At 37.3% G+C, this 23,906-nt stretch overlaps 1 pseudogene across 1 annotated transcript in view; it reads right to left on the reverse strand.

Annotated features, from left to right (window-relative positions):
- Positions 1–23,906, reverse strand: part of LOC112445193 (NADH dehydrogenase [ubiquinone] flavoprotein 2, mitochondrial-like) — a 193,909-nt pseudogene that overhangs the window by 87,043 nt on the left and 82,960 nt on the right. The window contains exon 6 of the transcript XR_009493531.1: positions 13,787–13,905. The product of XR_009493531.1 is annotated as an NADH dehydrogenase [ubiquinone] flavoprotein 2, mitochondrial-like (transcript). The remainder of the gene's footprint in view (positions 1–13,786; positions 13,906–23,906) is intronic.

Here is a 23,906-nt window from a genome sequence, read left to right on the forward strand (position 1 = left end):
TGCTGAAGCCTGGCTTGGAGAATTTTAAGCATTACTTTACTAGCATGTGAGATGAGTGCATGTTATAAAAGAAGTCAAAAGTAATCACATAATGGGACACTCTGCTAGATTGTCCAATGTCAATTTGTTCTCTGGCACTGCTACTAAGTCTTCTTCCTGTCGTCTGGTACTGGTTCAGAAAAACTCATCTCCATCAAGTTGTTCTCTGTAATTCTCTGGTGTGGTGTCTTGAGTTTCTTCAGGATCCACCTCTTTAAACACTCACCCCTTCCCATTATTTATTTATTTTTGTCATATCCACAATCCATTTCATGATTTATTTGACTGGCTCTGTAATAAATCCTGTGAAGTCATGTACAATATCTGCACACAGTTTTCTCCATCAGAAACTTACTGGTTGGGGCTTAATGGCTTTTTCTATAACAATGATGACATCTCCAATGGTGTAATTCTTCTAGACTTTCACGACACTCTATTGTGGATCTCTTCCATAGCACTGGCAAACTTTTCCATATAGTACTGTGTGTGCAATGAGCTTTACAGGTTCTTATGACTCTCTGACAGGCTGAATTAGAGACATTGTGTTTGGGGCATAAATCACTTTGATGCCTTGAATATTGAACTCTTGGGGTTCTGGACCACCAGGGGCATTGTCCAATATCAGAAGAACCCTAGAAGGCAGTCCCTTACTGGCAAAGTATTTCTTGACTTCAGGGACAAAGTATTAATGGAACCAATCCACAAAAAAGGGTTTTCATCCAGGCCTTCTTCCTGTACAACCAAAAGAATGGCAGATGGTATTTATCCTCTCCTGTCAAGGCTGAGGAGTTAGCAGCTCTACAGGTGAAGGCAGTCCTGTTCATAAACTCAAATCCATTTGCACAAAACAGAAGAGTTTATCCTATCCTTTTCTTCCTTCAATCCTGATGTTTGCTTCTATTCATTACTAATAAAAGTCCCTTGTGGTATTTTCCCCTCAGGATAGGGCACTTCTGTCTATATTTTAAAAACCTGCTCAAGAAGTTATCCTTTCTCCTCAGTGATTTTCTTAATGGTATCTGGGGACTTGTCTGCAGTCTTCTCAATGGTAGAAGTTGCTTCTCTTGTTATCTTGACATTTTTAAAGGTTAACCTTTTTCTAAAATGATCAAACCATACTTTGTGGGCCTTCAACCTTTCCTTCACTTTGCCATATACTGACATTGCTTTATTCTGAATATAGAGTCTATAGGTGGTGACTTACTTATACCCTGTACCTACACAGAAACTGCATTTTCAATATGAGATTAAAAGAAAAAAAAAACAAAAAACCGTCATTTCACAAAAAGTGCAAGGTTTCTAGGTTTGTTGTTAGCCACAGCAATGACTTTCCAAATTTCCTTTTTTTTTTTCCAATGGATTTTTATACTGGATTTATCTTGAAATGGCAGGTATATGTAATGTCATTCTTGTAATATCACAACTTTTCCCTGCTTCTTGGGAGCACTTCCAGCATCATTAGTGGCCTTTCAAATCAGTACCATGATGTTACAGTAATACAAGGTTTACAGTATTGCACTAATATGAAAAATACACAAAAACAAGGAAAAATCACTTTTTACTATGATACATAATTTGCTTGAGACAAACTGCTCACACAAACATGATTAACATCACACAGTGTTTCAAACAGATCCTCCCAACACTTTTCTCACTGCCATAGCAACAGGTGCATTGCGTGCTCAGTTGCTGAGTTGTGTCTGCCTCTTTGCAACCCTATGGACTATAGGCCATCAGACTCCTCTGTCCATGGGTTCTCCAGACAAGAATATTAGAGTGGCTTGCCACATCCTTTTCCAGTAGATCTTCCCAACCTAGGGATTGAACCCAAGTCTATGCTATCTCCTGCACTGGCAGATGGTTGGGTTTTTTTTTTTTTTTTTTTTTTAAAGCCACCTGAGAAGTCTGCAACAGGAGGTGGCTGCAAAACAGAAGTGATGGTACACGACTCAGGAGGATTGTATCACAAGATATTGCACGTTTCTTCCTTGATCTCTCTCTTGGATTATTCACTCTGAAAAAATCTAACTGCTGCACTGATGCCCACATAGAAGGAATGAAGTATTCCTACCAAAAGCAATGTGACTCAGCAATTAAAAGTGAATCCTACAACCCAGTCAAACCTTCAGATGATTCCAATCTCATCAGACTTCCTGGCTCCAATATTCTCAGAACTGCTGTGGCAGAACTATTATCTAAACTACATGCAAAGTTCTCACACCTACAAACTGCAAGGAAATTAATGTTTGTTGTTTTAAGCCATCATATTTTGGGGCAATGTTTTCTTTTTCTTTTTGGTCGCTCCAGACGCTTTGCAGGATCTTAGTACCCTGACCCCTGACTGAACCCAGACCCCTGGCAATGAAAGTGTGGAGTCCTAATCGCTGGACCACTGGGGCAATTTTTTATACAACAGTAGATATCTAATAAACATACTTGTATTGAAAATAAAAGTATTAAAATTTTAAAAGCAATTCTGAAAAATACACTAGATGATAATCCTTTCCAATGGTAACCAAAAAAAGATATTTGTAGAACTGGTCAAAGAGTATTCAGAAGGATTCAAGATATAGCCAGCTTCTCTGTTAAAACTCTGAAATGACCTCTACAGAAAAGGAGACATTTATAAGCTGAGTGTCAATTTCTAGCATGAAACTCTGAGCTGGAGGGGGTTTCTGAGCTTGAGGAAAAATATGTGACCACAAGGTGGCAGTAACATACAGTGAGCTTTATTTGCATGCTACTTTAATAGACTTGTATGAACGATGGGGTATGTGGAAGTTATTCAGAGCATGAGACCTTCCAGAGGCCCATCAATCAGAAGGATAAGAGGGCAAAAGAACTCCTAGAAAAAAAGGGGAACAGGAGAAGGGACTTATTGTCGAGAAGGTATCACTCAACAGCAAGATGGGGCATCTGGTTCAGAGAGCTCTGAAGGGCATTAGTGGCTCGGGCTTCATTCATACTACCAGGGTTTACCTTATTTGTGGCCAACAGATTTGTAAGTGCAGTTTTTCAAAGGATACAAATCAGGCAAGCCCTAAAAGGCTAAAAAATATGCTAATAAGGGCACACTTAAAGCAACTGTGTAAAATGTATTATTCGTAACATGTGTTAATAACTGAGTTAAACACTGGTGGGCTTTCATGCTAGATATTCTGGCCTGCTGTGAAGGAAAAAATGTAGGGCCAATGTACTGGGACTAACTTCGGCTTATTTATATAACAGCATACCCTACCACTTCGTATGTAGACAATCTTGGTAAGTTGTTTAATAAAAAATGTCATTCAATACAAAATAACCTTTTTCCATTTTAGGTCACAGGGATTCTTCCTTGGGTTCTCTATAGGTTAAATAAATTAAGGATTAAACTCTGACCTTGGAAAAATACTTGAAAGATAGGTTATTTACAGACAACCAACCAAGTTTCACTTTAAATCTTGTATTTGTTTTCTATTCCTGACAAAAATTACCATGAACGTAAAAGCTTTAAATAACACACACGTCTTTGATCATGTTATCTGTGTGCCGAAGATCTGGAACACCTTAGCTGCCTCCACTTAAGAGTAATCAACTAGACTGTAATCAACGTGTTGGCTAGGCTGTATTCTCATATAAAGGAATAGTTAGGAAAGAATATACTTCCAAGTTCATTCAGGTTGTTGACAGAATTCACGTTCTTGTGGCTATATAACCAAAGTTCCAGAACATTTTGCTGGCTGCCAGCAGGAGACTGGTGCAGACAGTACCTGTTTCCCATGTGTCTCCCCAACATACTTGCTTACATTTTCAAAAACAGTAATGAGATTCTTCCTGCAGTCTGATACGACAGCTTTATATAACATGATATAATCATAGAAGTGATTTTGGATCATATAATATAACCTAATCGAGCCAATGACATTCCATTACCTTTGCCATTGTTTACAATTTGCTATTGGTTAGAAGTCAAGGTACTGTGTGCATACAAGGGGAGTGGAGTAAACAAAGACATGAACACTAGTAGACAAGAAATCATTAGGGGTTACCTTATGGTTTGTCTGCTACAACTTATTTTTTTTTAAAAATTGAATAAGAGGGGCTGTTACTTACACATGATATCTCCCAGGGCTTCCCTGGTGGTTCAGACGGTAAAGAATCCACCTGCAATGCGGGAGACCTAGGTTTGATGCCTGGGTTGGAAAGATCCCCTGGAGAAGGGCATGGCAACCCACTCTAGTATTCTTGCCTGGAGAATCCCCATGGACAGAGAAGCCTGGTTTAAGAAGATACCCAACTACCATCAATTTTATATACATGTGTGTGTGTGTGTGTGTGTGTGTATATATATATATATATATATACACACATACATACATGCACACACACATATAAACTTGTGCCTCTTTTGTTATATGGGCTTCCCAGGTGGCCAAGTGGTAGAGACATCTGCCATTGTAAGAGATATAAGATATAAGCCCATAAGAGATGGGCTCAATCCCTGGGTCGGAAAGATCCCCTAGAGTAGAAAATGGCAACCCACTCCAATATTCTTGCCTGGGAAATCCCATGTACAGAGGAGCCTGGCAGGCCACAGTTCACGGGGTTGCAACGAGTCAGACACAACTGAGCGGTTGAGTACATACATAGACAATTGTTACATATGACATGTATTCCTGGGAGAGGCTGGTGTCAGTTCAAGCCCTTGTAAGCGACTGAACCATACAAAATGGATACTGAGGAAGCAAAATTACACAGTAGTTTAAATTTTTCAACAACATATAAAACTAATCCTCACAGTAGTCAACTTCATAATACTATATCTCGTTCTTTCTACATTTTAAAAAATATGCCAATAAAAGGAATATGGAGAAAAATGAAAGTTTGGGGGAACCAAATAAGAAAATGTATAACAGAATATCATTTATAAAATGTTTGAAAATATAGGATTATGTCATTATGTCATCATAGTGAGTTCAATTAAATATGTTTTATATCTATACGATACCTTGCACTGAATCATTTTAAAAAATTAAGATCTCACAGTTATTAAATTAATTTGACTAATGGAAAACTGATGTTCAGAGGAGCCTCAAGTTGAAGAATAAGTTCTACAAAAAGGTTATTTGTAATGTATTTTTTGGTCATTTATTTCAACAGTCAATCATACAAAAATAACTGAAATTATTTAGTAGGTAGACAGTGTACTAACTGCTTGGATCAAGTTTGGAATACTGTTAATTCTACAGATAAAAATTGGCATCCTTACTATTGGCGAGTCTTCAAATCCATAAAGTATGTTTCTCAATTAATTGACTGTTTTTTAGATTTCCTTCCCATTTACGTCACCACAGAACTCCGAGTAGAGTTTTCTGTGCAATACTCTAGGTTCACATTAGTTATCTATTTTACATTTAGTAGTGTATATATGTCAATCCCAATTTCCCAATTCATCCCAGACCACCCCCTCACCATTTCCCACCCTGTAAAACATGTCAGTTTTCTACATCTGTGACTCTTACTTCTGCTACGAAAATAAGTTCATCTGTACCATTTTTCTAGATTTCACATATAAGTGATATTATACAATATTTGTCTTTCTCTTTCTGATTTACTTCACTCTAACTGACAATCTCTAGGTCTACGCAAATGCCAATACTTCATTCCTTTTTTTACAGCTGAGTAATGTTCCATTGTATATATGTACCACTTCTTCTTTATCTACTCCCCTGCTGATGGACATTTAGGTTGCTTTCATTTCGTGGCTATTGTAAATAGTGTTGTAATAAACACTAGGGTACATGTATCCTTTAGAATTATGGTTTTCTCCAGATATATGCCAAGGAGTGGGATTGCTGGGTCATATGGTAGCTCTATTTTTAGCTTCTTAAGAAACTTCCATACTATTCTACATAGTAGCTATACAAATTTACATTCCCACCAACAGTAGGGAGCTTTTCTCCACAAGCTCCCCAGCATCTATTGTTTATAGATTTTATGACAGCTATTCTGACTAGTGTGAGGTCATATACCTCTCACTATAGTTTTGATTTGTATTTCTCTACTAACTAGTAATGCTGGGTGATTGATTTCCTCCACCAAAATTTACAAGTTGAAAGATTATTTAAAAACAAATTTTAATTGATTCATAAATATGGGTTTGTTCAAATTATATATTCTGAGGGAGGTTATACTAGTTGGTGTCTTAATATCTTTAAATGTCTTTACAAGTTGTAATAATGTCACTTATTTTATTCATGATATTGATAATTTTATCATCTCTTTTTTTCTTTGAGATTATAGAAGGTAGCTTATCAAATTAATTGATTTTAAAAAGGTTTGCTTACCCTCACTAACACCAATGTACACATCATCTACACTGAAAACTAAGCTTTTTTTGTGTTTCTATACGAAACACGAGCCTTAAATGACACATCAGACCTTATAGATTTAACTGTGATATAAATCCTGTGACTTATAGGACATTCCATCCAAAAGCAGAATACACTGTCTTCTCAAGTAAACATGGGACATTCTCCAGGGATTACAACCTGGGCCACAAATCAAGCATCAGTAACTTAAGAAAAGGAAATCATATTAAGTAGCTTTTTGAACCACAATGCTATGAAATTAGAAATCAATTATGGGGAGGGGGACGTAAAAAACACAACCACATGGAGGGTAAACAGTATGTTTCTAAATGACCAATGGCTCACTGAAGAAATAAAAGAGGAAATCAAAAATACCAGAGATGAATGACAACAAAAACATAATGACGCAAAACCTATGGGATGCAGCAAAAGTTCTAAGAGGGAAGTTTATAGCAATATAATTGTACCTCGGCAAACAAGAAAAATCTCAAATAAATAGCTTAACCTTATACCTAAAGCAACAACAACAAAAAAGAACAAACAAAATTGAAATTTAGCAAAAGCAGACAATTTATAGCAGAAATAAATGAAATGGAAATGAAGAAAACAATAGCAAAATCAATGAAAAACAAAAGCTAGTTTTTTGAGAAGATAAAATTGATAAATCTTTAGCCAGACTCATCAAGAAAAAAGGAGATGACTCAAATCAATAAAATAAAAAAGGAAAAGGAGAAGCTACAACTGACACCACAGAAATACAAAGGATCATAAGAGAATACGACAAGAAACTATATGCCAATAAAACAGACAACCTAGAAGAAATAGACAAATTCATAGAAAGGTCAAATTCACAGAAAAGCAGGAATGCCTTTGAAGGAAAGCTGGGCAGCTACTCTGAGTCACACAATGGGTGGAGCTACCACTGTAGCCTCTCTCCCTCTACACACCACAACCAGCAGCTGACCAATAGTGAAAGTGAAAGTCAATCGCAGCTGACTTTTTGACCCCATGGACTGTATAGTCCATGGAATTTTTCTAGGCCAGAATACTGGAGTTGGTAGTCTTTCCCTTCTCCAGGGGATCTTCCCAACCCAGGGATCGAACCCAGGTTCCCTGCATTGCAGGAAGATTCTTTACCAGCTGAGCCACAAGGGAAGCCCAAGAGAAAGATGCTAAAAAAGGTGGCCCTTGAGTGCCTGATGCACTGAGCAATAGACAAGGACCAGCCAGGGAAGCTCTTTGAGCACCAGTTGCCAGAGGCTAGAAAAGAATCCTAACAGAGCCATACCTCCTGCACCTGTGACCACCAACTTCCCTGTGCTTCCGATGCCACTGGGGTCCCTACAATCCAAGCAGCTCTGCAACCTTTACACCCAGAACTCACTGGGTCAACTCAAGTTTTCCACAGCAGCATCCAGAGGAAACTCCTATGAATAGACCATGTGTAGAGGTGGGAATAAAACTATAATTGAGCTCCAGAAGCAGAAAGTCTAAGGTAGAAAATCGAAAACTTTTCCATCAGCTGCACAAGCTGCAGACTAAATCCACACAATCAACTGTGTAGGCTCTGTGTCTGAAGAATATATAAAAAGATAATGAGTGTTTCCACAAAAGAAAACATTCTAGCTATGTCACCTATGGACATTGGAGGCAAGCACACATGGGAGTAGGGTCAGATTAGAGTCCGAGCTGTAACCACAGGAACCACAGCAGGTCCAGAGACCAGCCCTCCTCACCACTGAAGGTCTTCCTAAGGAGGCAGAGATGGGCTGTGGCTCACAAAGGGGACAAGGACACTAACAGTTGAGACCCTAGGAAAACATTTATTATTTTTTTTTGTTTGGATTCATTGTTATTGATTCTAGATTTCTTTTTCTTTCATTTTTACTCCCTTCATTATTCTTTGTTGTTGTGATTGTTTTTATTATGATTATTTCTACTTAGGCTCTTGGGAATTTTTTTTCTAATCACACTTTAATTTCCTTAATATATTTTTCTGTCTACTTTGGCCTTCTGCTGTTCTATGTATTTGGGGGTGTTCTCTATTTGTTGTAGCTTTTCTTTAATATATATGGATCTTTTTTATATACTTCTACTTAACTTTGCTTTTTCATTTTTTCACCATTTTTGTTTATGTGTTTTGTTTTACTTGCTTTATTCCTCACTTGGCACTTGGCTTTCGTTTCATGTTCTGTTTTGTGTTTCAGTTTTGTTTTAATTGGTTGATATCATGTTTAGTTTCTTTTGTTCTCTGGGTCACTCTCTTGTACTTTTGTCTTCTTTGGTCTTTTTTCTTTGTTTCTATGTATATATCTGTGTGCATTATGTTCCTTTCTTTTTATTTTTGTTTGTCTGATTTTGCTTTTACCATTTGTCTAGGATTCATTTTCTGTTTCTTGTACTGGGTTTATTGTTCATTTGTTTTAATCCCCTTTATTGATATAACAAATGGCTCATGCAGTCTTGGTACCCTGACCATAAGTCAGGCCTGACCGTCTGGAGTTGGAGCGCGCAGTTCAGGATGCTAGTGCCAGAGTAATCCTAACCTCAGAGATTATTCATCATGAGAATTTCCACAAAGGCTTCCATCTGAATAAAAGACCTGGAACCACAAAACTGCCTGCAGCACCCAGGGCTGGACACCTCACACAAACAACAAACAAGACAGCAATATAAAACCAATATTCACCACCTCACAAAGTCCTACCCATCAGAGGGGGGAAAAAACTCACCTCCACCCACCAGAACTTAGGAACAAGTACCTCCCAACACAAAGCCTACAAAAGCAACTCGATGAACCTAACCCACCAGAAGCAGAGATCAAAAGTAAGAAAAAATATGAACCTATAGTCTGAAGAAAGGAGAATTCAAACACAGTAACTCAGACAAAATGAAAATACACAGAAATATCATGCAGATAAAGGAATAAGGTAAAACCCCACAAGACCAAATAAAGAAAGACGAAATAAACAAACTACCTGAAAAAGAATTCAGAGTAATGATAGTAAAGATGATTCAAAATCACAAAAACAGAATGGAGAAAATGAAAGAACCGTTTAACAAGGACCCAGAAGAAATGAGAAATAAGCAAACAGTAATGAACAACTCAATTACTAGAATTAAAAACATTCTAGAAGAAATCAATACCAGAATAACTGAGGCAGAAGAATGGATAAGTAAGCTGGAAGACAGAATGGTGGGAAAAACTGCTTAAGAGCAGAATAAAGAAAACAGAATGAAAAGAATTGAGGATAGTCTCAGATACCTCTGGAACAATATTTAATGCAACAACATTCTAATTATTGGGGTCTCAGAAGAAGAATCAAGAGAGAAAGGGTCTGAGAAAACATTTGAAAAGATTATAGTCAAAAACTTCCCTAAGATGGGAAAAGAAATAGTCAATCAAGTCTAAGAAGCGCTGAGAGACCCTTACAGAATAAACCCAAGGAGAAACACACTGAAATACATATTAATCACACCAACAAAAATTGAACACAAAGAAAACATATTCAAAACTGCAAGGGAAAAGCAACAAGTAACATAAGTAACATACAAGGGAATCCTCATAATGTTGAGAGCAAATCTTTCAGGAGAAACTCTGCAGGCCAGAAGGGAGTGACAGGATATATTTAAAGTACTGAAAAGGAAAACCTACAATCAAGTTTACTCTATCCAGCAAGGATCTAATTCAAAATCAATGAAGAAATGAAAAGCCTTACAGATAAGCAAAATTTAAGAGAACTCAGCACCAACAAAACAGCTTTACAACAAATGCTAAAGGTACCTCTCTAGGCAGAAAACACAAGAGAAAAAAAGACCTACAGAAACAACCAAATCCAAAACAATTGAGAAAAATTAACAATTTTGTTAATTAACAATTAACAAAAATTTAATATTTATTAATAAATATTATTTATTAATAAATATTTAAAGTTTTTTACTTAAAATGTAAATAGATTAAATGCTCCATCCAAAAGTCACAGACTGGCTGAATGGATACAAAAACAAGACCTGTATATATGCTGTCTTCAAGAGACACAGACAAAGTGAGGGGATAGAAAAAACATTCAATGCTAATGGAAATCAGAAGAAAGCCAAAGGAGCAATTCTAAAATAAGAGAAAACAGACTGCACAATGAAGAATATTACAAGAGACCAAAAATGACACCACATAATGATGAACAGATCAATTCAAAAAGAAGACATAAAAATTCTGAATACTGATGCAAAGAAGAGCATCTCAAAACATAATACTAAAACTCACAAAAGGGGAAATTAACTGTAACACAATAATAGTAGGGGACTTTAATACCCAACTTACACTAACAGACAGATGATCCACACAGAAAATCAGTAAGAAATTAAGTGGTGTTAGTGGTAAAGAATTGCCTGACATACGAAATTTGCCTGACATATGGATTCGCCATACGTACGAACAGACATACAGACCAAGGGAACAGAATAGAGAGCCTTGAAATAAATCCACATACCTATTACCAATTAATCTTTGACAAAGGAGGCAAGAATATAAAATGGGAAAAACTCTCTTCATTAAGTGGTGCTGGGAAAGTTGAACAGCCTCATGTAAATCAATGAAGTCGGAACACACCCTCTCCACACCCAAAAATAAAGTCAAAAGGGCTTAAAGACTTAAACATAAGGCAGGACATTATAAAAGTCCTCAAAGACACCATAGGCAAAACATTGTCAGACATAAATCATACCAATGTTTGCTTAGGAGAATCTCCCAAGAAAAACAAACAAACAAAAAAAGGAACCTAATCAAACTTACTAGGAAAAAAAAAAGGGAACTTAATCAAACTTACTAGGAAAGACTAGAGATTTCTTCAAGAAAATTAGAGATACCAAGGGAACATTTCATGCAAATATGGGCACAATAAAGAACAGAAATGGCATGGACCTAACAGAAGCAGAAGATATGAAGAAGAGGTGGCAAGAATGCCCAGAAGAACTATACAAAAAGATCTTCATGACCCAGATAACCACGATGGTGCTATCACTCACCTAGAACCAGACATCGTGGAATGTGATGTTAAGTGGGCCTTAGGAAGCATCACTATCAACATAGCTAGTGGAGGTGATGGAATTCCAGTTGAACTATTTCAAATCCTGAAAGATGATGCTGTGAAAGTGCTACACTCAATATGTCAGCAAATTTGGAAAACTCCAGTGGCCACAGGACTGGAAAAGCTCAGTTTTCATTCCAATCCCAAAGAAAGACAATGCCAAAGAATGCTCAAACTACCACACAATTGTATTCATCTCACATGCTAGCAAAGTAATGCTCAAAATTCTCCAAGCCAGGCTTCAACATTATGTGAACCGTGAACTTCCAGATGTTCAAGTTGGACTTAGAAAAAGCAGAGGAACCAGATATCAAATTGCCAACATTTGTTGGATCATAAAAAAGCAAGAGTGTTCCACAAAAACATCTATTTCTGCTTTATTGACTATGCCAAAGCCTTTGACTGTGTGGATCACAAGAAACAGTGGAAAATTCTTCAAGAGATGGGAATACCAGACCACCTAACCTGCCTCCTGAGAAATATGTATGCAGGTCAAGAAGCAACAGTAAGAACCAGACATGGAACAAAAGACTGGTTCCAAATCAGGAAAGGAGTATGTCAAGGCTGTGTATTGTCACCCTGATTATTTAACTTATATGCAGAGTACATCATGAAAAACGCTGGGCTCAATGAAGCACAAGCTGGAATCAAGATTGCCAGGAGAAATATCAATAACCTCAGATATGCAGATGATACCACCCTTATGGCAGAAACTGAAGAAAATAAAGAGACTCTTGATGAAAGTGAAAGAGGAGAGTGAAAAAGTTGGCTTAAAACTCGATTCAGAAAACTAAGATCATACATCCAGTCCCTTCACTTCTTGGCAAATAGATGGGGAAACAGTGGAAACAGTGGCTGACTTTATTTTTTGGGGTTCCAAAATCACTGTAGATGGTGACTGCAGCCATGAAATTAAAAGACGCTTTCTCCTTGGAAGAAAAGTTATGACCAACCTAGACAGCATATTAAAAAACAGAGACATTACTTTGCCAACAAAGGTCCGTCTAGTCAAAGCTATGGTTTTTCCAGTAGTCATGTATGGATGTGAGAGTTGGACTATAAAGAAAGCTGAGTGCCGAAGAATTGATGGTTTTGAACTGTGGTGTTGGAGAAGACTCTTGAGAGTCCCTTGAACTGCAAGGAGATCCAACCAGTCCATCCTAAAGGAAATCAGTCCTAAATATTTATTGGAAGGACTGATGATGAAGCTGAAACTCCAATACTTTGGGCACCTGATGCGAAGAACTGACTCAGTGGAAAAGCCCCTGATGCTGGGAAAGATTGAAGGCGGGAGGAGAAGGGGACGACAGAGGATGAGATGGCTGGATGGCATCACTGACTCAATGGACATGAGTTTGAGTGAGCTCCAGGAGTTGGTGATAGACAGGGAGGCCTGGCGTGCTGCAGTCCATGGGGTCACAAAGAGTTGGACACGACTGAGTGACTGAACTGAACTGAATCAAACTTACAAGCTATTGCACAGCAAAGGAATCCATTAAAAAAAGAAGAAGAAGAAGAAGAAGAAAAACCACAGGGAAGAAAAATAAATGGAGGAATTCCCTAGTGGTCCAATGGTTAGGCCTCTGTACTTTCACTGCTCAGGGTATGAGGTCAATCCCAGGTCAGGAAACTAAGATCACACAAGCTGCATGGTTGCAGTCACAGAGAAAATGAAAATGGTTCCTAATCAAACTTACAAGCTTTTGCACACTCAAACAAAACATAAACAAAACAAAAAAGACAATCTACAGAATGGGGAAAATACCTGCAAGAGACGCGAATGACTAGGGCTTCATTTTCGAAATATAGAAACAGCAAACACAACTTAACAACAACGAAAACAGACAACCCAATCCAAAAACAGGGAGAAGACCTAAATAAATAAGCCTCCAAAGAAGACATAGAGATGGCAAATAGGCACATGAAAAAGTGCTTATCATCACTATGTATTAGAGAAATGCAAATCAAAACTACAATGAGGTACCACCTCACACTGGTAAGAATGGCCACCATTAAAAAGTCTACTTGCCTGTGCTATACACTAGGTCTTTGTTGGTTACCCATTTTAAGTACAGCAGTGTGTACATATCCATTCCAAATTCCCAAACTATCCATTCCCCCTGTTACGTGACAGCCTTGATGGAAGAAGAGTTTGGGGAAGGGTGGATACATACATATCTATGGCTGAGTCCCTTTGGCTGTTCACCTGAAACTATCACAACACTGTTTATCAGCTAAATCCCAATATAAAACAAAAAGATTAACAACAACAACAACAAAAAAACAAATAACAAGGACATAGGAACTTACCTGGTAGTCCAGTGGTTAAGATTTCACATTTTGATTGCAGGGATCATGGGGTTCGATCTCTGGTTGGAGAACAAAACTCCACAGGCTGTGTAGAGCAGCCAAAACAAAACAAAAAACACCTAAAAGGGAAAAAAAAAAGTCTACAAATTACAACTGCTGCAGAGTGTATGGAGAAAATGGAAACCTCCTATACTGTTGGTGGGAATGTAAGGTGCACTCACTGTGCAATATAGTATGGAGATTCTTCAAAAAAGTAAAAGTAGAAATACCATATGACCCAGCAGTACCACTCTTGGGCATATATCCAGAGAAAATTATAATTAAAAAGATACATGCATAAATGTTCATGGCAGCACTAGTCACAATAGCAAAGACATGTAAACAACCTAAAGGTACACTGACAGATAAAAGGATAAAGATGGTATGGTACACATACACAATAGAATAAAACTCAGCCATGAAAAACAATGAAATACTGCATTCACAGCAACATGGATGCAACTACAGACTATCAGACTAAGTGAATAAGTCCAACAAAGACAAACACCATATGATATCTATATGTGGAATCTAAAATAGGACACAGATTAATCTATCTATGAAACAAAAACAAATTCATGGACACAGAAAATAGAATGGTTGCCAAGGGTGAGGGTTTAGGCGAGGCATAGAGTGGAAGGTTAGGGTTAACAGATGAAGACTATTATATACAGAATAAAAAAACAAAAAGGTCCTACTGTATAGCAAGGAGAACTATATTCAACCATAATGGAAAAAAATATTTTTAAAAAGGCATGTATATATAACTGAATCATTTTGCTGTACAGCATTGTAAATCAACTATACTTCAATATAAAATTTTTTAAAAATAAAACACTAGAAAAAAAGAAAACTAGCCAAGCTTAAAAAATGCTTTGAAAAATGGATATAAATTTTATTTGATTCACCCATTAAGAATGTATGAGAGTTTCAGTTTTTTCACATCTACCTCAGGATTTCATATGGTCAATGTTATGTATTTTATCTCTTCTATCAAGTAAATGATGGTATCCCATCCTGCTATTAATTTGCATTTCTCTAATTGTTAGCAATTTTCAATACCTTTCCATGTCCTTGGTGATACATCAGTAAAATGTTCCTATGTGCATTTTGCCCAATTTCTAATTATATGGTTTGCATTTCCATGGTTGAGTATTGAATATATAAATAGGAACATGCCCAGTGACACATTAGTGGTTCGTGGATATTTGCTCTGAGAATACAAATTATCTTTCCATTTTCTTCATATGGACTTAGGCAGAGCAAAACTATACAATTTTAGAGTCATCCATTTATCAATTCATTTTGTTAAATGAATATTTTTTTGACTGTCATCATAAGAACAATTTGCCAAGTGCTAAGTCAAACAAATTTTGTCCTATAGTTAAGCCTAAATGTTTTATACATTTGGGCATTTTACATTTAAATCCATGATCCATTTTGAGTTAATCTGGGCAAATGTGAGGTTTAGGTCAAAGTTCGCTTTTAAAATTTATGCCTGTTTAATTGATCCAGAAACTAATATAAAAAAGACTGATTCATGCAATTATCCTTCAATTAAAAAATAAATAAAATTTTTTAAAAAACTGTCTTTCATCCAGTAAATTGATTTTAGACATTAGTCAAAAACAGGCTGAGTATATTTCTGAAAATCAATTTCTGGGTTCTTTTTTTTTTTCTTTCATTGATATACGTCTTTTTTCCTCCAGCAAAACCATGCAGACTTGATAAATGATAACAGTTTAATGATGTAAAATCAGGTAGAGAACTGTTGCTGGGAATGAAATTGGTATTGCCCCCATGGAAAACTATATGGAGGTTTCTTATGATCCAGCAATCCACACCTGGGCACACAGTCAAAAAAAACATAAACTATAATTCGAAAAGATACATGTACACCAATGTTCATAACGGCACTATTTAAAATAGATAAGACATGGAACCAAACTAAATGTCCACCAATACATGAATGGATAAAGAAGATGTGGCATATATATATATATGTGTGTATATGTATATACACACACACATATATACACATATATATATATATACACACATATATATATGGAATATTAGTGAACCACAAAAAATGAAATAATGCCATTTGCAACAACATTTACTAAGTGAGGTCAGACAAAGAAAGATAAATATCATATGATATCACTTACATGTGGAATCTTTTTTAAAGATGATACAAATTACCTTATTTGCAAAACAGTAATAGACTCAGAAAACTACATTATGGAAATAAACACAAAATTGTAAAGCAGTTTTCCTCCAATTAAAAAAAAAGAGAAAACTAAGTTATGGTTACCAAAAGGGAAAGGAGGAAAGGATTAATTGTAAATCTGGGATTAACAAAAACAAACTACTATATATAAAATTATCAACAGTCTACTACTATATAGCACAGGGAACTATATTCAATATCTTGTAATAACCAATAAAGGAAAACAATTTTAAAAAAACCATAAATACACACATAATTAAATCACTTTGCTGTAAACCTCAATCACTGTAAACAACTATACTTCAATAAAATAAACTTTAAAAATCAGGTAGAGAGATAATGCTCACTGTATAATTCTTTCAATAAATTGTTTACTCTACTTGCATTGTTTCTCCTATTGACAGACGTCTTAAATACTTCCAAATTTGGTCATTAATGAATTAAGCTGCTAAAAGTAGATATGAGAAAGTGTTTGTGGGGACATAATTTTACAACTCCTATGGGTAAATACTGGAGAAGGCAATGGCACCCCACTCCAGTACTCTTGCCTGCAAAATCCCATGGACGGAGGAGCCTGGAGGGCTGCAGTCCATGGGGTCACTGAGGGTTGGACACGACTGAGCGACTTCACTTTCACGTTTCACTTTCATGCACTGGAGAAGAAAATGGCAACCCACTCCACTATTCTTGCCTGGAGAATCCCAGGGACAGGGGAGCCTGGTGGGCTGCCGTCTATGGGGTCGCACAGAGTCAGACACGACTGAAGTGACTTAGCAGCAGTAGCAGTATGGGTAAATACCAGTAACCACAACTGGAGAATCGTGTGGTAACGGTATGCTTACTTTTGTAAGAAATGACTGAACCATCTTCAAAAGTGGCTTTACTACTGTGCATTCCCACCAGCACTGTACAATTCCTGTTACTCCAGGCCCTCACCAGAATGTAGTTTTTAAGTGTTCTGATTTTCATCATTCTAATACATGTACAATGGCTTTTTATGTTTATTTGCATTTTCCTGATAACATATTTCCCACCTGTACACTTTCTTTGGTGAGATGAATGTTAGTTCTTCTGTTTACTATTTAATCAGATTGCATTCTTACTATTGAGCTTTTATTAGAGTTTTTGTGCAACCTGGATGATAGTCTTTTACCAGATGTTTCTTTTGCAAATATTTTCTACCAGTCTCTGGCTGATCTTCCTATTCTCTTAACATTATCTTTTGCAAAGCACAACTTTTTTATTTTTTTTTTTAACTTTTTATTTTCTATTGGGAAATACCCAATTAACAATACTGTGATAGTTTCAGGCAAACAGCTAAAGGGTTCAGCCATAGGTACACATGTATCCATTCTCCCTCAGTCTTCCCTAGCGTCTCAGATGGTAAAGAGTGTGCCTGCAATGCAGGAGACCCAGGTTCGATTCCCAGGTTGGGAAGATCCCCTGAAGAAGGGAATGGCACCCCACTCCAGTATTCTTGCCTGGAAAATCCCATGGACAGAGGAGCCTGGTGGGCCACAATCCACAGGGTCAAAGTGTTAGACATGATTGAACGACTAGCATACATTCTCTCTCAAACTCCCCTCCCATCCAGGCTGCCACATAACATCGAGCAGAGTTCCATATGCTATACAGTAGGTTCACGTTGGTTATCCATTTTGAATATAGCAACAACTTTTTAAGTTTAATGAAATTCAGCTTTTCAAGTATATATTTCATGAATTGGGCCTTTGGTGTTGTACCAAAAATACGCTGTCAAATCAAAGATCATTTAGGTTTTCTGCTAGATGACACGACTGAGTGACTAACACATACTGTTTAGCATAGGGAACTCTATTCAATATATTGTAAAATCCAACAAGGAAAAGGAATCTTAAAAATATATATATATTCAGTTATACATATGTATGCATATACTTATGTATAATCATATCACTGTGCTATACACCTAAAACTAACACAACATTGCAAATCAACTACTTTTCAAGTAGAAAAAACAAAATAGAAATAAACCCATGCACTTATGGTCAATTAATCTACAACAAAAAGGGGCAAGAACATAAAATGAAGACAGTCTCTTCAATAAGTGATGCTGGAAAAACTGGAGAGCTACAAGTAAAAGAATGAAATAAGGGACTTTCATGGTGGTTCAATGGTCAAGAATATGCCTTTCAATGCAGGTTCAATCCATGGTTGGAAAACTAAGATCCCACATGCCAAGGGGTAACTAAGCTTGCATACCCCAACTACTGAGCTCCTGTACTCTGAAGCCTGCAAGCCACAACTAGAAAGCCCACATGCCACAACTAAGACTGAATGCAGCCAAATAAAGAAGGAATGAACTTAGAACATTCTTGAACAGCACATAACAAAAATGAACTCAAAATGGATCAAAGACCTAAACATAAGAGTGGAAACCACAAAACTCCTAATGGAAAACACAGGCAGAATGGTCTGAAATAAATCAATAGTAGGAATAGTTTACTGGATCTCCTATCCAAAATCGAAGGAAATAAAAGGAAAAATAAACAAACGGAATCTAATTAAATTAAAATGCTTTCGCACAGCAAAGGAAACTATTAATAAAATGAAAAGACAACCTAGAGACTGGGAGAAAATATTTGCAAATTATATGATGCATAAGAAGTTAATACTTAGCAAGTATAAACAGTTCATACAATTCAACACAGAAAAACCTGATTTTAAAATGGGCGGAAGAACTGAACAACCATTTTCCAAAGAAGAAATGCAGACGAGCAACAGACCTGAAAGGATACTCAACATTGCAAATCATCAGGGAAGTGCAACAAAATGCTTCACAATGTGCTGAAACTACAACACATCACAACCACAATGAGATATCACCTCACACCTTTCAGAATGGCTATCATCAAACGTCTATAAATAACAAACATTGGTAAGGATGTGGAGAAAAGAGAACCCTAGCACACTGCTGATGCAAATGTAAACTAGGGCAGCCACTATGGAGAACAGCATGGTGTTTTCTTAAAATACTAAAAAATTAGAGTCACCATATTATTCAGTGATCCCACTCCTAGGCATATATCCAGAGATAACTCTAATTTGAAAAGATACATATTCACCCAATGTTCCTGGCAGCAGTATTTTTAATAGCGAGACATGACCGCAGCTTGTTTCCATGGACAGATGTACAGATAATGTGGTACATATATAGAATAGAATACTACACAGAAAGAAAAACAAATGAAATAATGAAATTTGCAACAACATGCATGGACCTAGAGATGATCATACTAAGTAAACCCAGACAAAGACAAATATAATGCTTATATGTGGAATGTAAAAAATTATACAAAATAACTTATTCCAAAACAGTAATAGATTCACACAGAAAAGAAAACTTATTAAGGATACCAAAGGGGAAAGGGAGAAAGAAGGATCAATTAGGAATTTGGGATTAAAATATACACTAATACACACACTTTATTGAGCCCATCTTTGCATAAAATGTTCCCTTGATATCTCTAATTATCTTGAAGATATCTCTAGTCTTTCCCATTCTATTGTTTTCCTCTATTTCTTTGCATTGATCACTGAGGAAGGCTTTCTTATCTCTCCTTGCTATTCTTTGAAACTCTGCATTCAGAGTTTCCTTGTTTCCTTTGTTTTTCACTTCCCTTCTTTTCAGAGCTATTTGTAAGGCCTCTGCAGACAGCCATTTTGCTTTTTTGCATTTCTTTTTCATGGGGATGGTCTTGATTCCTGTCTCCTGTACAATGTCACAAACCTCTGTCCATAGTTCATCAGGTACTCAGTCAGATCTAGTCCCTTAAATCTATTTCTCACTTCCACTGTATAGTCATTAGGGATGCAGAAATGGTAGGCACCTAACAGAAGCAGATGATATTAAGAAAAGGTGACAAGAATACACAGAAGAACTGTACAAAAAAAATCTTCAAGACCCAGATAATCACAATGGTGTGATCACTCACCGAGAGCCAGACATTGTGGAATCTGAAGTCAAGTGGGCCTTAGGAAGCATCATAACAAACAAAGCTAGTGGAGGTGATGGAATTCCAGTTGAGCTACTTCAAATCCTGGAAGATGATGCTGTGAAAGTGCTGCACTCAATATGCCAGCAAATTTGGAAAACTCAGCACTGGCCACAGGACTGGAAAAGATCTGTTTTCATTCCAATCCCAAAGAAAAGTAATGCCAAAGAATGCTCAAACTACCGCACAATTGCACTCATCTCACACGCTAGTAATGTTCAAAATTCTCCAAGCCAGGCTTCAGCAATTCGTGAACTGTGTTAAACTGGTTTCAGAAAAGGCAAAGGAACCAGAGATCAAATTGCCAACATCCGCTGGATCATGGAAAAAGCAAGAGAGCTCCAGAAAAAACATCTATTTCTGCTTTATTGACTATGCCAAAGCCTTTGACTGTGTGGATCATAATCAACTGTGTAAAATTCTGAAAGACATGGGAATACCAGACCACCTGACCTGCCTCTTGAGAAACATGTATGCAGGTCAGGAACAAACAGTTAGAACTGGACGTGGAACAACAGACTGGTTCCAAATAGGAAAAGGAGTTCATCAAAGCTGTATATTGTCACCCTGCTTATTTAACTTATATGCAGAGTATATCATGAGAAATGCTGGACTGGAGGAAGCACAAGCTGGAATCAAGATTGCCTCAAGAAATATCAATAACCTCAGATATGCAGATGACACCACCCTTATGGCAGAAAGTGAAGAACTTAAAAGCCTCTTGATGAAAGTGAAAGAGGAGAGTGAAAAAGTTGGCTTAAAAGCTCAACATTCAGAAAACTAAGATCATGGCATGCAGTTCCATCACTTCATGGCAAATAGATGGGGAAACAGTGGAAACAGTGGCTGACTTTATTTTTTGGGGTTCCAAAATCACTGTAGATGGTGACTGCAACCATGAAATTAAAAGACGCTTACTCCATGGAAGGAAAGTTATGACCAACCTAGACAGCATATTAAAAAGCAGAGACATTACTTTGTCAACAAAGGTCCGTCTAGTCAAGGCTCTGGTTTTTCCAGTAGTCATGTATGGGTGTGAGAGTTGGACTATAAAGAAAGCTGTGCACCAAAGAATTGATGCTTTTGAACTGTGGTGTTGGAGAAGACTCTAAGTCCCTTGGGCTGCAAGGAGATCCAACCAGTCCATCCTAAAGGAGATCAGTCCTGGGTGTTCATTGGAAGAACTGATTTTGAAGCTGAAACTCCAATACTTTGGCCACCTGATGCAAAGAGCTGACTCACTGGAAAAGACCCTGATGCTAGGAAAGATTGAGGGCAGGAGGAGAAGGGGATGAGAGGGTGAGATGGTTGGATGGCATTATCGACTCAATGGACATGGGTTTGGATGGACTCCGGGAGTTGGTGATGGACAGGGAGGCCTGGCGTGCTGCAATTCATGAGGTCGCAGAGTCAGACATGACTGAGCGACTGAACTGAACTGAATATACACACTACTATATATAATGTATGAGTAGATAAGCAACAAGGAACTACTATATAGGACAGGGAACTACAGTCAGTATCTTGTAATAACTTATCATGGAAAATAAACTTGAAAAAAATATATAAGTAACTTTGATGTATACCTGAAGCTAACACATTGTAAATGAACTGTATTTCAATAACACTTAGAAAAATACAATTATAAAAACATTGCCTGTGTAGGATTTTTTAAATAAGTTCCTTCTTTTTTCTTTTTAGAAAAATTATTTACATTGGAGGATAATTACTTTACAATATTGTAATGGTTTTTGCCATACATCAGTATGAATCAACCATAAGTATACATATGTCCCCTCCATCCTGAACCCCGTTCCCAGTGCCCTCTCTACCCTATCCCTCCAGGCTGTCACAGAACACTGGCTTTGGGTGCCCTGTGCCATACATTAAATTCACACTGGTTACCTATTTTATATATGGTAATGTATAAGTTACAAAAGTATTCTCTCAAATCATCCTGCTCTGTGTTTCTTCCACTGAGTCAAAAGTCTGTTCTTTATGTCTGTCTCCTTTGCTGACCTACATGAAAGACCATCAGTACCATCTTTTTAGATTCCATATATATGTGTTAATATATAGTATTTGTCTTTCTCTTTCTTACTTTGCTTTTCTTTCACTCTGTAGCATAGGCTCTAGGTTCATCCACCTCATTAGAACTGACTCAAATGAATTTCTTTCTATAACTGAGTAATATTCCACAGTGTAAATGTACCACAACTTCCTTGTCCATTCATCTATCAAGGGACATCTAAGTTGCTTCCAAGTCCTAGCTATTATGAACAGTGCTGCAATGAACATTAGGGTATGTGTGTATTTTTCAATTCTGGTTTCATCAGGGTACATGCCCATGAATGGGATTGCTGGGTCACATGGTACTTTTCTTCATAATTTTGTAAGCAATCTTCATACTGTACTTCATAGCGATTGTACCAGTTTGCATTCTCATCAACACTGTCAGAATATTCCATTTCCTGCACATCCTCTCCAGCACTTACTATTTTCAATTTTTTCTGATGAATGCCATTCTGACCAAAGTGAAATGATACCTCATTGTGGTTTTAATTTGCATTTCTCTAATAATGAGTGATGTTGAAGAACTTTTGTGTTTACTAGCCATCTACATTACTTTGCCAACAAAAGTCCATCCAGTCAAGGCTATGGTTTTTCCAGTAGTCATATACAGATGTTAGAGCTGGACCATAAAAAAGCTGCATGGCAAAGAACTGATGCCCTCGAACTATGGTGCTGGAGAAGACTCCTGAGATTCCCTTGGACTGCAAGGAGATCAAACAAGTCAATCCTAAAGGAAATCAACCCTGAATATTCACTGGAAGGACAGATGCTGAACCTTAAGCTTCAATATTGTGGTCATCTGATGCGAAGAGCCAACTTATTGGAAAAGATCCTGAACTGGGAAAGATTGAGAGCAGGAGGAAAAGGGGACGACAGAGGACAAGATGGCTGGATGGCATCACTGACTCAAAAAAGAACTAAAGAGCTGCTTGATGAAAGTGAAAGACGAGAGTAAAAAAGTTGGCTTAAAACTCAACGTTCAGAAAACTAAGATCATGGCATCTGGTCCCATCACTTCACGGCAAATAGATGGGGAAACAATGGAAATAGTGACAGACTTTATTTTTTGGGGCTCCAAAAACACTGCAGTGACGACAGCCATAAAATTAAAAGAGCTTGCTCCTTGGAAGAAAGTTATGATCAACCTAGACAGCTTATTAAAAAGCAGAGACATTACTTTGCCAACAAAGGTCCGTCTAGTCAAAGCTATGGTTTTTCCAGTAGTCATGTATGGATGTGAGAGTTGGACTATAGAGAAAGCTGAGCGCCTAAGAACTGATGCTTTTGAAATGTGGTGTTGAAGAAGACTCTAGAGAGTCCCTTGGACAGCAAGGAGATCCAACCAGTCCATCCTAAAGGAAATCAGTCCTGAGTATTCATTGGAATACTGAAGCTGAAACTCTAATACTTTGGCCACCTGATGCGGAGAACTGACTCATTTGAAAAGACCCTGATGTTGGGAAAGATTGAAGGCAGGAGGAGAAGGGGACGACAAAGAATGAGATGGTTGGATGGCATCACCGACTCGATGGACATGAGTTTGAGTAAGCTCTGGGAGTTGGTGATGGACAGGGAAGCCTGACGTGCTGCAGTCTATGGGGTCACAAAGAGTTGGACACGACTATGTGTCTGAAATAAACTGATACTTTCCAGGCAGTGCTAGTGGAAAAGAACTCACTTGCCAGTGCATAAGATGTAAGAGACATGAGTTCAATCCCTGGGTCAGGAAGATCCCTTGGTG

This window comes from Bos taurus, chromosome X (genome assembly GCF_002263795.3).
Source record: "Bos taurus isolate L1 Dominette 01449 registration number 42190680 breed Hereford chromosome X, ARS-UCD2.0, whole genome shotgun sequence".
Lineage (NCBI taxonomy): Eukaryota > Metazoa > Chordata > Mammalia > Artiodactyla > Bovidae > Bos > Bos taurus.